We start from the raw sequence: 13,615 nt of genomic DNA on the forward strand, positions 1-13,615 counted from the left end.
TAAAAGTTCAGTTCCCTTTCCTTTGTCTGCCCATGCAGCAGATCTGAGAAGGTAATAAACTCTGTCTTCTTTGCTGTATTAAATTCTAACTTAGTTCAGAACAGCTGACTCTGCTCTCAGGCGAAAATTTCTGAATTACAATTCAAAAGAATTTTCTGTGATTTTAACAATAAATAATAAAAAAGACTATCATGCTTATATGCACAGTTATTCTAGCCAGCAAGCAGGAAAATGACAGAGCAAAGACTCTCTCCCACCATTTCTGTGTATAAAGCTTAGAAGCTGATATACTTAAGGTCTGAGGATCTAACACAACAAATCAGATTTAAAAAAAAAAAAAAAAATAAAAACTCACAAACAGACATAATATGCAAATCATAATGTATTCCTAGCCCTTAATTTGTTATATGATTTATCCTAACTGTGCGGAGTTTCTGAAAGTTGCATTTTGTACTGTTCTCTGAAAGAAACAATAAAAAGGTACATTTTATTGGCCCCAAACTGTCTTGGCATGTGGTGATTTTGACATCCTGTTTTCTACATAGTGTTATCAACATATTACAAATGTTATACTAGTTTTAGACCTGCTTAGTATTTTGCATGCAATAATCCTGGAAGTAAATCATGTATAAAACAGATGATAATTTAAAAAATAAATAGAAACACACTTAGTGCTTTCATTTATGTATCCTGACTCAGTATCTACTGATAGTTCAAACCAATTGTCTGAAATTTGAACCTGTGAAGGCAGCTCAAAAATCATTTGTAAACTACATATAAATATTTCTCTCATGCTATCCCTAGCTGAGTGTTATGTCTAGCTACTATCAAAGCAGTTCAAGAATTACTATTGACCTTGTCTGTACCTTTTCAGCCCTACGATGATAGGTGAGAAATTGGTGAGACACAGTTCTACAGAGCTCTACAAAGTAAGGAATTGTTGTTATGTGCATACAATAACACACCAGAAAGGATATTTTCTCAGCTTGGAAGTTCCAGACAGAGTTTATTTTGATTAAATCACTAAATGGATGCTACCTGAGCAGAATCAGGATATTTCTATTAGCATCCTTTCTTGTTGATTTTCACATTGACAGTGACATCTTTCCCACTTCAAAAAAATTTGTGGGTCTGTGTTGAGACTTGAATATAATAGAGAAAAAATTTGGGGTCACATATAGGTCAAGACACTAGGGAAATACAGATAAATCAGTTCTCTTCTTAAATGCATGCATGCAATTTTTTCTCTCCCTTAGAAGCATAAATATTGAATACTGTCTTAAATAGATACACAAGTTCATCAAATTCTGGCAACAGCAGAGCCTGGATGATAAAAAGACAATGTTTTAGGTGGCTATGAATATCTCTCTTGTAGTTTTACTCATATGCTACTGCATATAAATACCTACTGTATCCCTTAAAAGCCTTCTGTTTTTGCTAAAACTCCTCCAAGAATCTCAAAAGAAGGTTGGCTTATCAAAGGGAATAATCAAGAGAAAATCTGGCCCAATTATCATTCTTATTTTTCCATCCTCTAATAAAAGGAGGAAATAGGATAATTTACAGTAAAAGAGAACAGAAATTCTGAGCAACTTCATCAGAAATATTATCTGCAGGATGGGAAGCTGTCAAAGGAAAACAACCTCTAGCAATTACTTTAGAAAAAATGTTAAGTGACTTACTACTTGAAAACTTTCTGCGTCAATGAAACATGCTAAGGAGAGCTAGGGAAAGAAACTTTCAGGCAAACTTTTCTCTCAAATTAGTTCATTTTTGCTACTCCTTTCAGGAAGGAATTGAATCACTCCATCAAAGAGTTTGTACTAGTCCTTTAATTTGGATTTACCCAAATGTCCTGTGTCACCTCAGATACATTTCAGTCAACTCTGAGCAAAACAAGAGGATCAGCAACAGCCTTTTAAGGATTGGTTCTGGAAAACATGGAGAGTAGAGACTTCCTCTTACATCATGGCAAACAAACAAGGATTGTGTTACAGTTTCAAGAAAAAGATAATCATCTGGAAGACGAGGAGGAGAGAAGGAACTTTTTCCCTCAAATCATTCATTCCCTTTATGTCCCTTGCCATAGAAGTTCAATTTCCATTTCTATGAGTGTTAAGGGATAGAGCTGTTTCTGCTGTTTAGTTCTCTGAAAGAAGACTGGGCATTACATATGAACTAGAGTATGGTGTTTGAACATACAGAGTTCTCTAGTAAATGGGAAAATTTTATTAGAGGGTAGACTATGCAATGAAATTCTTTCACTTGACATGACTGAGGGAAATAGAAATTCACGAAAGACTCTCATTAAACATGAGAAAATGAAGCATTTAAAAAATTCAGGAGATTTAGCAGAAAAGATTTGAATGTGCACGTCCTAAATCACAATAGATAAAAACTGTAAAGTTAAAAAGAAGAGAGAGTGAAAATCTTAGCAGAAATTATTAAGATGCTTTAACTATCATTAAAAGTCTTCATGACATTCACCCTCTACCAAGCTCCAGAAGTTATATAATAATAAATAGATTAAAAAACAAACAGAAAACAAAAAAGCCTTTGTATTGTATGGTGTAGGCATAAAACTAAGTAGAACTTAAGCAATTGATTTTAAGATGACTCCTGAGAGCTCCCTCTCTATAAATACTAGGAAAGAAAATTCAGGAGAAAAGAGTTATCAGAATACCCCACTTGGGAGAATTGTGATATATTTTTTTTCTTTTTATATTATTTATGACATAATATAACTTTTTTTTAGTGTACAAAATATTTTTTCATCTAATTCTCATTTCCCATCCTACCCTGCAGTTCAAATAGTAATTAATCTTTAGCTTTACAAGGAGCAAGAAAGTTGAGCAAAAAAAGAACAAGACTGCTCACACATTCAGTAATTTGATAAGTAACTGCCCAGAGGGCCTTTTATTACAATACATGCAGTAGATAAGTAATACAATATCTTATAGGGATTAATCTTAAGTTAGTAAAATTCAATTAGTGAAAGCTCACTCTGCAGTGACTATATCCTTACAAAACTCTTCTCTTTTTTTGTATGTCTTTACTGCTCTCCCACAAGTTCTAGTTATGCCCGAATTACTAACTGCTTGCATGCCTTCTCTTTCTGCTTCCTTCTGTTCATATGATGGGATATGAGGTCTTCAGCAGTTCAGACTCTATCACTGTGCACAGCTCCTTGCCCACAAGTCAGGAGATATTACTTCTGACTTTTTTGAAGCTACTTTGCATCCTTCTCTTCCATTGCATATCGGAGCTCTCTTCTACATTCTTATAGAGAAGGAGATACTGAGTTGAGGGGAACAATGATTTACTATAATTTACTTCACTAGTTCTCTGAGGTTTGTAAATTTTAGCAGGTGTGTAGTTATCTTTTTAAGGGAAGTACCCTGTGTGAGTCTGGGTTATATTTTTATATGCTACTCTGAACTAGGACCTTACTCTGAAAACGCAAGCTAGTCTTGGTAGTCTACATAGTAGAGCCTATTTCTCCTATATCATTTTTGAAAGAGTAATCTTATTAATATATGCAAACCGTGCCCAAGAAAGACTAAAGACCAAAGAAAAAATTCTCCTCAATGAATATAGGTCAGCTACCCTGACCTAAGACTTCTAGGCATTTGTTCCATCACGTATACCACCAGACACCACCGCTGATTCTACAGTGGTGTCAAGGTAGGCATCCAGATTCATACCACGCCTTGAGTTACTAGAGTCAAAGGGATAATATTAACTTCATTACTGCTCATTTGTAATTTAGCTTCCTGTATTGTAAATAGCTCACAATTAGCTACTGCGTTACTCTCTAATGCAAGAGTGAGTTTCTATAAAATAGCTTATGCTTCCTTTGAGCACAGCAAATCAAAGTGCAAAAATAGATGAGCTTTGTAAATTTTAATTGTCATTGAAACTTTATGTCACAGAAGAACTAATGTGAGCTATCTTCAGTTGTAAAGTACATCATTTGTATTGGTCACTGATGTTAACTAGTAAGGATTTTATGTTTCCATCTGTATTTATGGAACCATGTCTTTCCTACTCAGCATTTCCTTTGAACCTGAAGGAGGCACACCCTGCATTTTACCTATCAATTGAGGTGGAGAGCTGGGATAGGATGGTATGAAACTCTGGCCCTTGGTCTTCCCCCCTTTTTTCATTCAAAGGGACATGGAAAAACAGTTTCATGTAATACAAAAATTTAATATCATGTCAGGAGTCCCATGTACCTTGCAGATTTCAGGAATTTTAACAGTTAAGGAAAAGAACACCTTCCTTTTTTAGCAAGCAGTTATCCAATTCATTCCTAAATCATCTTCCTCCCAAATACATTTATAATATTCTGAATGAGTGAAATGTATGTGTCACTCTCTCCTGCAGAGAAAGTGCTATTGTAAGAGAGAGTAGGTCCCTAAATTATAGATAGATAGATATAGATATTACACTGCAGGATATAGATATTATTTTGGATTATTAACATCCTTCTTTTACAGTGTTCCATTAACTCTGAATTGTTTCATCATTATTCTGTCATTTTTTAAATCTCTTAACATAATGGTATTATTTAAGATAGTATTCTGGCAATTCTGAAATCTGGCAAAAACTGAAATCTCAAACTCCTATTCTCAATGTTGTTCTATGTGTTCTGTAAATCTCTACCTTGAACGCAACGAAGCCCTGCCACTCTACATCTTAGAACACTGCAAATAAAGAATTGGGATCTCATCATAATCTGTGTACACTATGAAATAAATGATTGTGGTTACCCTACAGAGGTTTTGTTAATCACATGCTTATCAATAACACATTATCAAGACCTAATTCACATTACTAGAGAAACGGAAATGAAATATGTATCACTATAAAAATCAATAAACTTCAGTTATAGAGTAAATCTATCAAAATAAATCTTACTTTTCTTTCTCTTAGCAATATTATTGCACAAAAAAGTATAAAGTGTGTGAAGTGTATAAAATTAGAGATGAAAAACACTTTCTAGTCATTTAATAAATCTCTTTGCTGATATGTGGCCACAGTAAGTTTTTCAAAAATGGTGCAGTGATTTAGGAGCTACATTCTGCTGAATGTTTCATAGCAACATACTGTTAAATCAGAGAGGATCTTTTGAAAATTCCTTATTTTTATCCTTCTTTTAAAGCATATTTTCATCACTGTAGGTTACATAACAACAGTACTCCAAGGTTGATCTAGGAATAACTGACATGTAAATAGAATATTGTTTGTTACCATGGATTCCTTCAGCTAAAAAGAAATAAAGCAGCTTCTTTGGATCTTTCTTTTCTTTTCTCCATATAGACATGCATTTGTCACATACCAGCGAACACATCAGTGTGCATATGAATCTTCATATTGAAATATGGTTTGGTCCTTCAAACATATTTGAAAACTTTCATGTCAAAGATATTTCTTTGACTGATGTGCTAAAATATACACACAAAATTGAAGTATTTGTATGCTGTACAGGAAGTGCAAGAATCAAATATTTTCTGTTGATAAACAGTGTTTTATGTGAGTATTCTTCTTAAGAAGCCATTCATAAGAGAAATCTTTACTAACCTGTCCACAGATGGAAGTATCTATTCTGTTTAGGCATGTGATTAGTAACTTTGAGTACAGTCGTACTTATAACTATGCTGAAGAGTTCATATAATTAGCCAAAGCTATGTCAGTCCAAGTACACGTTCCTCGTAATATCCATGTAACAGACATGGTACACATTTCAGCCTGTCGTGCGTAATCTCAGAAGGACATAAAAAGTATATATGGCTTAAAGTATATTTTAGCTTATATTTGCCACATAGTAGGATAAAATACATAGCTATTTACCATGACTCACCATATGTGTTAGCTGTAGTAATTCAACAACTTACAGTCAGGTAAAAACAGTGGTGTTTGTGGAAATACTATTGGATAAACGTGATATGAAGACGGAATACATAGTCATTTGAGGTGCAGAACATGTGTCTGAAGAAATGAAAAACAAAGTGAAACAATTGCCTTTTATAGGTAGAACAGATGGCAGTGACTCTACAACCTTTATTGAACTATTCTGTTTAAAAATTTCATCCTCCCCCAAACCCTCTCTACTTCCTATTGAGAAATTCTCTTCTTTGGTAGTTTGAATCCTGTAAGGAAAAAGCCAGATGAAATATACTGAAAAGGTCACAGAAATGTCTATTTTTATATTTACAGTCACTATTTGCACTGGGCTTCAGTATAGGCTTTTCGTTAACTACTATATTTTAAATAATGAATAGTGCAGCAGCTAGGTTATATCTGATACACACATTTTAGCTGATCTTAATATAATAAGGAAAAATATTCTGGAAAAAAACAAAGGTTCACACAAAGGTTTTATTTTCCCCTTGAAGTTTTGAAAAATTCCCAGTACAGCAGCAGAATGTAATGGAAGACTTTGCACTTTTTGCTGATGTTTTATATAATAGACAGAAATAACTAATGGTGAAATCGAATAGAATAATAAAAAATCACTTTGAGAGTTATATAGATAGAGATATGTTTCCAATCCTTCAGAGACTGTATATTTTAGAACATTTCTCTTCTTACTGTGAATTGTTTTTGTATTTCTCCTATGTTGTTGAAATTCATATGTTCCTTAAGTAAATTTTAAAAATTTTATATTTTTGATTTTTCAATACATAAGCACATGGTATTCTGTAGTTCTACAGTACATGCATCAGAAAAGTAGACAATGCAACTAAAATAACTCTAAAATTGACAAATGAATGCCCATGAGGAAAGGTAAAAATTGGAAGTTCCCTACGTTGTATCCTACAAAGCCCTAAACTACAAAATAATAAAAATAAATAATAATAATATAGAGTACTTACTCTAATCTCCAAAAAGCTGCTACATTTAATAGGCTGTAAAACAATTGTATTTTTACTTTTAGGAGTCTCATGAAAGGCATTTCGACTATGACACCTCAAACAGAGATGTATCGGGATCTTCAATGTTGTAATTAATACATAGGATTTTTTCTAAGAGGAAAGTCACAGACTTTGAGAACCATGTTTGTTATACATCATGAAAAGATATGAATTTGTAAACACTAACTTCACACCATAAAAAAAAAACAGAATTAAATGCATGTATGCAAAAAGAAATATGGTAGGAAAAGCTGTTATAACAAGTATTCTTCCAAAGAATGTATTTACTTTCAAAATAGATTTCAAAACATACCTAATTTGCCCAGCCCCCACTCCCAAGTGTTCTAATACCAATTGTCACTGAAAGTTTGTGATATATATTTTACTTGCATAACGGTTTGGGGGGATTTTTTGGAAGCAGCAAGAACATTGTTGTTTTGTTTCTAAGTTAGTTTTTCTATTCATCATACATCACAATGATCCTTAAAAGGAATAAGTTATTTGTGGAAGAAATGAACACATGCTGCTTACTAACAAATTGTTAATTATTATTAATAACATTTTGTCATGTCCTGTTGTCAACTGTGAATTGACTGAATCATAAATGCAAAAGTAGTGCAGGTTCAGCCAAACTTGTTGCTGGCAGAAACATACCTGATGTACCTCAGGGTCACTTTATGGCTGTAGGAGCTGTTTCTGTATAGCATGGGGCTCCAGGTCATTTTGAGCACAGTTGCTCTGAGATAAAAGTGTGGCAGCTACCTCCTGTGGTTCTTCAGGATTCAACAGCACTGGGCAGCAGTGATAAGAAGTGTTTCTATAGCTCCATCCAGAATGAGCTCAGACTGGAAAGGATTTTGCAGCTGTTTATTCAATCTAATTCTTCACTGCATCACCTGCAGAAGCTGTGGTGGCAATAGCATTTGACAAGTGAAAGCGTATTGCTCCTAGGATTACTACATGCAATCCCACACACCAACTCCATCATAGAGTGAATATTTTCAGGAATAAGGTCCAGTCTGACACTACCGCACCTAGATCTAAGGTAGAAAGACTTGTTTTACTCCAGGCATCTCCAGTAGATCTCTTTGAGCAAGTCATCATCATGCTTTTTTTAGTAAAGGTCTTATACTCCAAACTACACAGGAAGCCTTGGGAGCTGTGCAGAGAGGTCACCATTGGGAGGCTGCTGGACGTACGGGTTTGACAGACAGATGGGATTCACTCATTGTATCTCATGGGCCCCTTTTATTTACTAGAACTATTTCCTTATCTCAGCTATGCTAAGCTTGGGTAGCTACTGGGAAGCAGCTAGATATTGTTGATAAAACAGAATAGATATGTCTGGCTTTGACAATGTAGTGAGAACACCTGTGGAAGAGGTTAGCACAGCTGAGCTGCAGAAAGAGTTCCTGTAGATTTAAGGGGTCCTTGGGATGCCATGAGTTGAGTCCTATTTAGATATTTGACCTGTGCATTCAGCAGTCTTCACCCCTCCCTGCTTCCATCCCCCCCCCCCCCCCCCCCCCCCCCCCACCACCACCACCACCACCACCACCACCACCACCACCACCACCACCACCACCCTGCACAGTCTTTAGGGCTCCTGGTGCAACTTGTAGGGTAAGTCCTTTATTAAATCTATCCTGTTTTAAGTGTCACAAACTTGGTCTCTCTTTACCAGTGTCTGACCTGCCCCAGCCCACTTTGTTAAGCACGTTAAGTTTGCTTTTGCTCAGATAAGTAACTAAATCAGGTATCTGAGCAGGAAATATGAAAAACTGACAAAAAATAAAGGGAAATGTTCCATGTAGAATAGGCAAGAAGGGGCTACAATATCATGAAGTGTTAGAACTGAAATATAATACATTCCTCATTTTATTCCTCTGACAGTGTGTCTAGTAATAATTATTTTTTTAATAAAATGTTGTCTTTTTCTTTGTTTGTTTGAAGAGAAACTAAAAGTATCCTATTAAATTCATTTTATTTAATTTTATTTCTCTCATAACAGAAAAGTATAGCTTTCAGACTGAGAATATGTATATATATCCTTTCTACTTAGCTATATATATGAAAGATTCTAACCTCCTTGTCTCAGTTTCTGATCTTCTACATACAGAGAAACAATAAAATAAGAATTTCCCAGTTTTACTTTTTTAATATGTTTAATAGTTTCTGGTACAGATTTTTTATTCTCTCTTTTGATGGCTTCCTGAATTACAGCAGGATAGTATAAATGTCTGGATTCATAATAAATCAATCTGTAAAGCTGACAACATTGTGATGTCTGAACATGTTCAGAAATAAATATAAATTATCAACGTATCCGGCCCTGTTTCCAATCATCGTTTACAAGTAGAATGCTAGAAAGAAGTATCTCCCTGAAGTGCACAAGTTTATGGTATTTTATATAAACTTCTTCCACTGAAGAAATTATTCCATGAGTGTTTCCTTCCTAACAGCACTTGCTTAAGCAGCTAATCCTGCTTCAGGAGTCAGGATACCCACTTCTCCCCATTATACTCTCCCCTTGTGCAAAGACCAATATTTTGTAAGGTTCTGAACCAGATGAAGGATTCAGTCTCAGTTTTAACCAAGCAAGGACAAATAAAACAATCAAGATGCCCCCAAGGGATAGTTTTGTATTTTTCTTCCAGACTCGGGAGCTATTTCAGATTGCTAAACTTCACTTCCTTTTTAATCCAGTGTTTAAAAGAGTTTCTTTCTCCTCTCAAGACAGAGGTTTCTACATGATTTTACTCAGTTTCAATAAATATTTTTGTAAGTCATACCACTCTCACACCTGAAGTACATTACTCTATATCTGAACAAGACATAGGAAGGTTACATACACATACCAGAAGCATTCTGTTAGCTAGTGCAGTGTCTGCAGAGTGATGTGTTTACTGCTATCTTCTCCGAGAGAGCACCAGCACTCCTTGGAGGTAATATAGAAGACAATATGGTGACATTTGTATGAAACAAATTAGCTGAAACCTGTACTTTCTTCTCCATTCAGTAAAATTCAGCCAAATTCACACTTATTCTTTCAGCATTTTATGTAAGAATATATATATGTATATTTCCATTCTTATGAACCTTGTTCATAATCCCTTTTTATTCACATGGAAATGAAACATGGAGGAAAGGATCACAGAAAGGCACAGCATGTTGATAGAGTGTGCCTATTCCTGTTGGTTTCTAGACGACATTTAGAAAATGTTTCTAATTTCACACATTTCTGTGTCCTGAAAATACAGTAAAGAGTAAAGAAAAGAAACTTCACTGAGGTGTGTGGAAGAACTTCAGTGAGTGACTGTGAAACACAGCAAGATATCCAGATCTTCAAACTAGATGAGTAGGGGATAAATTTTCTCTGGTATTGGGTACTAGGACATATTTTTCCCAGAGACCAAGAGCTCCCATCCAATCTCTTCCAGAAATGTGACTCTGCAGCTGATGTTAAGACTCACAAATACAAAATATAAGGGTAATAAACAACTTCCTGATGATTAAAGCAGTGATCTCTTTGATCAGCTACCTGGGAATTAGCACAAAGGAGTTTAGACAGACAGATGCTAACATAGATCCTTGAGTCCATGCCAGCACTACCAATGGAGAGGGATAACACCTTACAGGAGAAAATCCAGTGTGTGCAGATAAGGAACTTGCATTTACACACATTGTGTGTACAGCATGCATTGCTGAAAAACAGTTGTGATAAATACATAGAAGGAAAGGCAGTGCAGTAAATTTACATGGTGTATCTTTCTAAACCTTAATTTAGAACTGATGAAAATTTGCCTAAGGCTGAACTAGGTCCGGATTCATGTTTGAAAGACTAAGTACTCATAGGCTGTTTGTGTATATAATAAAATCTTTATTTATCAACTTCCTTGTGAAAAAAATAATGTACTCCTAAGATTCAGCCATATCTGAAATGAATAGAAGATTAAGTACTTCTCTGTTTGAAGTCTAGACCAACAGTAAAAAATGAAGCGTATATGTATGTTAATCTGCAACTTTTGTGCTTTTATAAAATATTTTAAAAATAAACAATCCTTCCCACACCTGCATATAAATTAAAACAAAAAAAAAAGTTGTTTGAAAACATTTTTCAAAATGTCAGTACACTGTCAAATGTAATTTATCTCATGCCGAGATAACTGATTTTATTTTTCTGAGGGTCTAGTATATTAATTATAGGATTTGGAAAATCTATTGCAACTGAATTGTCATAAAAGCTATTATTTTTAGTTTCTGCTGCACTATTACTAACATAAAACCAAAGATCATCTGAGTTTTTCAGATCACGTTCTGAAAACAGGAAGAAAACAATAAAATACATTAGCCTGTTGTACATAATAAATAGAATTTATAAATATAGTTCCTTTTTGAAAAATCTTTTCAACTTTCATTTCAAAATCTGTCTTGGAAAATTAATGAATTAATCTAACTCAGCTTTGTTATTTTTTTCTCTTGAGTACTGTATAAACTAACAAGTTTTTCACTAATCATTTCACAAAAAGAGAAGACTCCTAGATAAATACAAATAAATATTGTCTCCAAACTTCATTCAGTTTATTAAATTAAATTCTTTATTTGGAGAAAGATTTCTGTGATATTAAACAAAAAAAATGTTCTTTTTCCCTTTTTGGTACTATTTAGCTTACTACTTGAAAGTAATCATATTACAAAGTGCCATCCACCCCTGAGAATACCCTGAAAGCTGTAGAAACAGTCTTGCTTTTCCCAAAATCACATTAGAGCAATATTTAAGAATTTTTATCTAATTGAACAGATGTTGGAGTAAATTTAATAGGACTATTTTTGTAAACGCTTCAGTGGGTAGATAAGGAGAAGGTCTCCAGTAATGCTATTGGAAAGGTTCTTCAGCGTAGGAAGTCATTTGCAAGATGTTTTTGACTACCAAACATTAATACTCATTTTGAGGATAACCGTAGTAAGAGCAGTTGCATTGACACAGAGGATCAAAGCGGACTAATAGAAATATCAAAATGATGGTCATTTGACATTTTTTTCAGTCTGGCTTGTCACTTATCTTCATACATAAAAATAAGCCTTTATTTAGTCTAAAATCAGTAATGTTTATACGTGTAGAGATTCCAGGAATTTACCTCAATAGAATATCTACTCTAGTACCTTTTATTTCCAGGATGTTCATGCATCATTTAAGCACACTGGTCCCCCACTCCTTTTTCTGCTTCTCTCTCAGCCTTCATTGTGTCTTCTTCAGGTATGTAGTGGTGGGAACATCAGTAACTGGTGAAATAAGCATATTTGCTCTGCACTTATGTGATTTTTTGTACACGCTACACAGTCCGCTGAGTACTTCTAGACTGCCTTTTGCAAAACCCACCTTAAATTAGCAAGCATCATTAGTATCCTGCAGTGACTCTTGTTTGTGCAAACAATAAAAGCAAGCTTCTCATTCCTCACCTCACAATACCAGTAGCACAGCAGCAAAGTGATCTGCACAGATAATATCCAAATAACTATCCACATCAGGCAGATTTTGCAGGACATTCTGAGTTCTGCTTTACCAGAGCTGTAATACTAGCCCATGAGCCTGCTTTTTCAAAGGTCATCTGATCATGTCTTAGCAAGAAGTAGTCAGTGACTGCAATGTAAGTGTTGTCATTAATAATGAAGACACCACAACTAGTGATTTGTGTTGAGGTGCATAGGGTTTTAGGCATATCAGAGAGAATAACAGATGTCAGAGAGAACAACTGTTTCTACAGACTGAGAGACGTGCAGAAAAGAATTTTAAAAACTGCAGCTATAAAATAAATACAGGAAAAGTAATAAGAAGAATGTGTGCCCTTGTTCTTTTGCACCTTGGTCACATTCTTTGAGCTGGAAGGGTTTTGAAGGACACAGAAAACTGAATATTGAAATATAGTAGATAACCACTTCATAGAATGATCTTATATTGGAAGCTGATCCTATTCTCTTTTCAGTACAGTTCCAGCTCTGAGCTTTTTAAAATTTACAAGACAGAAAAATAGTAGAAAAAAAGAGAACAGAGAGCTAGCCTTAGGGTCTCCAAAGGCTTGCCCAGCCTCGCACTCCTCTCCTTTCTCTGCCCAACCACCACCACAGTTGCAGTGACTAGGGGAAAAGGAACTGAAGTAATTTAAAAATTTCAGCAGTGATACAGTATTATCCTCAAAGACAACCTGCAAAATAAGCTTCTGAATCTTTCTTCCCTCATTTTATTCCCATAAGTAAGTTAACATCCCAGGATTTAAGAAAATTTCACACAAAAATGCATAAATATTTCCTCCTATACATTTTAAAAGGGAGAAAATAGAATCAAAGCTCAGAATTTCTTATACAACACCATGATGATCAAGGTATTCATTACACTCCTCAGTTACACAATGTCCTTGCCTATTATTTGCTATACTAGTTGTCCTTTTATTAGTGTTACATTCCTCCATAGTTACTTCATGAAGCTTAAAAAAGATTTAGCAACAACATCTTTACCTGCTACAAATCTCCAAATCTTCTATTATCTCATCTCTTATTTTCCCTGGTACCTGTAAATTCAGTTGCCATAGAGAGATAAGATGCCATAGATATTTGGGGTAGCCCCTTACCTTCATATTTACAGTAATAATTTTCCTACTCTTCACATGGACTTTAAATCTACTTCAAGACTTTTGTTATTA

Source organism: Rhea pennata, chromosome Z, assembly GCF_028389875.1.
Source record: "Rhea pennata isolate bPtePen1 chromosome Z, bPtePen1.pri, whole genome shotgun sequence".
NCBI lineage: Eukaryota > Metazoa > Chordata > Aves > Rheiformes > Rheidae > Rhea > Rhea pennata.